Consider the following 4,554-nt stretch of genomic DNA (forward strand, 5'->3'; position numbering starts at 1 on the left):
CCGGAAAGCCGCACCCTGTATTTGGCCCTGGCAAACTTTTGCCATTCCTCCAGATTTTCCTCTTCCGGTCTTGAACTTCCTGGCATGTTAGATACACCACAGGCCAGGTCGCCTACCTGTGATGCCCTTCCTGACGCAGAAACCAGAGCTGGGGCCAGGTTGCCTACCCCGAGCTCCTGGCAGTCGTTGGTTGACGACGGAGGGTGGCCTGCCCTATCACCACCTAACACCGCCGTGGCATGGGTATCCCTCCCACGCCCGCTGATTACTCTACCTAAAGAACTCATCATATTATTGATTAATGGTTGGGAGCCAGGCTCCCCATTGGAAAGGAAAGGAAAAGAAGAATGCTAGAGAGAGAGAGAGAGAGAAAGAGTAGGAAAGATATGATAGGACAGCAAAAAGGGAGGAATAGCCATACAAGAACATTTACACATCATTCATACCATCCCTTTTAGTCGCCTCTTACGACAAGCAGGGAATACTGTGGGAGTATTCTACTGCCCCCTACTTACAGGGGGGGGGTTCCCCCTACCCACAGGGGAAACCCTGACGCAATCCTTTTTTTTTTTTTTTTTTTTTTTGTTTCGTCAGGAGGAAAAACCTTCATAGGCCCCCCGAGCCCGATACTCAGGGGAGTGTCGGATTCGATCCGCCCGGGATTGCTCCCAGGGACGGATCGCCTACCGACTAAAAAACCTCCCGATTCCTATTACTACCATGCAGAGGAGAGAGGGGGAGTGGGCGGAATTACGCGTGTGCGTATTACAAATTCACCCAGTACCCCTCCTCGGTGAGCCAGGCCGGCATTCGCCTTGCTCGCATCCATACACTCATCCACAATCATCCTACTACGGCGCACTCAACAGGGACCGACGAGTCCCTGGAGACGCAATTACTCCCTAACTATATACATATTGGCCTGATCCTCACCCCATGGTGCTCTGATCAGGCCCATTCATATCCTTACGTCTATGTCGGGGCGACGCTTGAGTCAGGCGCCGCCTGAGCCACTCGGAGCCTTGCCCGAGGTGGTCGCAATGGAGCTACTCTCCTATGCGGCCTATCGTTCGCACTCCCGTCATCACGCACTTCCGCACGCTCACATACACGCCCTTTTCGCGCCCGTTCTCTGCGCCTTTCAGCGTCCTCTTTGGCACGCATAACCCGTCCAGCGAAGGTTCGAAAGGCAGCCCATCCACCCGGAACCGTCAGAGAGGCCCTGACAATCGCGGGAAGGGATAGCTGCCCTCCCCCCATCGCATTCACCAACTCACTACTGTCATCCATCCACGCTGGGCAGTCGACCAGGGTGTGCTCCGCCGTATCTTCACTCTCTCCGCAGTGAAAGCACTGCGGGGTGGGGATCTTCCTAATATTAAAAAGATACGCTGCGAAACAGCCATGGCCGGTCATCAGCTGCGTGGTATGAAATGTCGTTCTTATACAGAACGGCTTTTCAATCCACTCAGCCAACCATTCGGCAACAGCCGTCCGCACGCGTTCTATCGTTGTCGCCGGGGACTCAAGAAGCTCAATCTCCTCAGCCCTCCATGCCTCTACTGCCCTCCTTCTGGCAAGAGCGCCCAATACCGCCTTAGCACGCGGGGAAACAGGTTCCTCCGCGTCTCTAATAGCCGCATACGTCTCCGCCAGTCGGGGTGCCAGATGCTTAAGAGGAATAATCCCCGCAATCAACATAGACGCATGGAAGGAGACCGTCCGGTATGCACAGCACACCCGGATCGCCACCTTCCTCTGGAGGCTCCGAATAGCCCGCCCGATTCTCGCGTCTTCCGCGACAGCGCGCCACCACACCGGCGCCCCATAAAGGAGCACCGAGTGGATCACGCTGTCGTATAGCCGTCGCCTATTCTCCCCCGGTTCATGGAGGTTCGGAAGGAGCCTCCTAAAGGACCGAAGAATACCCTCCGCTTTAGGGATTAGGGCCTCGAAGTGGGGCCTGAACGACATTCTGGAGTCTATAATTATTCCCAGGTACTTTACCCTGGTCTTAAGTTCTACAGAAACCCCTCTAAGGCAAATCTTAGGGGGCGGGACATTCCTGCGTCTACGGAGGGCAGAGGCTGGGAAGGCCATGGCCTCCGTCTTTTGCGGTGCCACTTTAAGACCCAATCCCTCAATTTCCTTGACTATTACGTCAAGGTCCCGTTCAGAGTTCATGATGGCCTGTGACAGGTCCCATCCCGATGACAGCAGGGCCGTGTCGTCCGCATAGCAGACAACACGGGAGCCTCCTGGCATCGGGGTTCGGAGGACACTGTCATAGGCAATGTTCCACAGCGTAGGGCCCAGGACGGATCCCTGTGGTACTCCACAGAACACGTGTCTTTCCACCTCGCAGCCATGTCTGTCCTTGTATACTATGGCGCGATTGTCCAGGTAGCTCCTGATGATATTCACCAGGTAGCATGGAAAGTTCTCACGCTCCATCGCCCTCACAATGACCGCCTACGGTAGGGAGTTGAAGGCATTCGAGATATCCAGACTCACCAGTATGACGACATTCCTGTCTTGCGTCGATGCCTCCACGAAGTTTTTCACCTCGAGGATAGCATCCACGGTTGATCTTCCCGTCCTAAACCCATACTGTGATGGCGCCAGGGTTCGAGTCTCCTCTAGGTAGCTGCTGATCCGACCAACAACTACCCGCTCGAATAGTTTCCCCAGTTCGCCAATCACGCATATGGGTCTATATGACCCTGGCGAGTTCGGGGGCGCGTCCCTATTCTTTCTGATAAGGACGAGCCTCGCTATCTTCCACGGTGTCGGGAACCTTCCTGCCGACAAGCATGCAGAGAAGCTCCGCGCCAACCCTTTCCCACAGTTTGTCGACGCAGCACGCACAACCACACCCGGTATTCCATCCAGTCCAGGAGCCTTTCTTCCTGTTCCTTTCCTGGCGGCAGTCAAGACCTCCTCCACAGAGATAACCACCTCTGAGGGTACGGGATCCTGTGGCTCATCAATTCCCGGTCCTCCTGGGAATAACTCGGAGAGGATATTCTCCATTACTTCAGCCTCTAGGGTTTCAGTTACTGGTGGGGCATAAGGTCTCAGCTTCCCTAATACGAGTTTATAGGGTCTGCCCCATGGGTCATCCTCTATGGAGTCCAACAGGTCCCTCCAAGAGTTCTTCTTGGCTTCCCTGATCGCCTTAGTTAGTGCCCTCCTTGCGTCTCTTCGAGCGTCCAGACACTACACTATTTCGTCACTGTTCTTCTTCTTCCTGGCTCTGGACAGTTTCCTTACGGTGGCCGTCGCAGCGGCCCTCAGGTTCGTTAGTTCGTCCGACCACCAATAAGTACACTTGTTAACGCGGGTTTGCCCCCTCACCCGGGGCATGGCCATGTCGCATGCTTCTTTCATTGTGGACTGTGCCCACTTCACCATCTTGTCCACACAGTCCACTCCGGTCATACTCCCTCCGTGCATGTTTCCTCCTGTCCACTCTCCTGAGATGAGTGCTGCAGCAAGGTAGTCCTCATCTAAAGCGTTAACCTTCCATCGAAGGCGCTTTTTATCTCGTGGACGAGAATTTCGGACCCCTGCGGCCTCGTGCCTATATCTATATCTTACATATAGGTGGTCCGAAAGGAACTCAGCCTCTTCCACTCTCCAGTCCGAGAGGCGGACGCCGGCCGCCGGCGTGCCCCACGTTAGATCTATAACGCTCGACCCTTGTGGACGAACGCACGTGGGACAGCCAGCCCGGCTCAGCAGATCCAGGTTCACTCTGTTGGCCCAGATGCATAGCAACTCACCTCTACGGTTGCTCCTGCCTTCTGAGTCCCATCTGCTGGACCGGGCATTAAAATCGCCAGCCACCAGCGCTGGGAGAGCGGGTAATGTTCCTAGGAGCTCTTCGAGCTCATCAAGGAGTCTACCAAACATCTTGATATTCTCGCTGGGAGGAAAGTATACTGAAACTACCAGCGAGTCCCCCCATTTAATGGCTACGTAAAAGAGACCCCGACGCACCAGGCTGCAGGGTCTTCTACTCTCGCCCACGAGCACCGCGGAAAGTGCGGTCCCTCCTAGTGATGAGAACCATCTCTCATCCCTCGGAGGAACCCACCATGGTTCCGCAATGACCGCGAGCTCCACACTGTCCTCACGCATACGCTGTGCCAGCAAGTCCTGTGCACGGTGTGCGTTGTTCAGGTTCACTTGTATAACAGCGGAGGCCATTGTCTATAGATCCTCCACTGTAACTACCTCTACTGAGGTGCCTGGAACACTTTGTTCCACCTCCATCTCATCATTCACCTGTCTCTTCTCGGTCGCTTTACCGTTTTTCACGCGGCACTTGTCAGCGATCTTATTCGAGTCTTCCCGCGTTCTTGTTTCTTCAGGGCAAACGTCTGGTGCCCCTGCGTACACCTTGTCCACCCATTTCCTGGGAGGCACTACCGGACACTCCCAAGAACCGGCACGGTGGTTGGTCGGCTTCCTGCCGGCATCTGTACAGACAGGGCACGATGCCTTGTCCGTACACGTTTTGGCTATGTGTCCCGTTTTCCCGCAGACGTA

This window comes from Vespa crabro, chromosome 16 (genome assembly GCF_910589235.1).
Source record: "Vespa crabro chromosome 16, iyVesCrab1.2, whole genome shotgun sequence".
NCBI classification, from domain to species: Eukaryota; Metazoa; Arthropoda; class Insecta; order Hymenoptera; family Vespidae; genus Vespa; species Vespa crabro.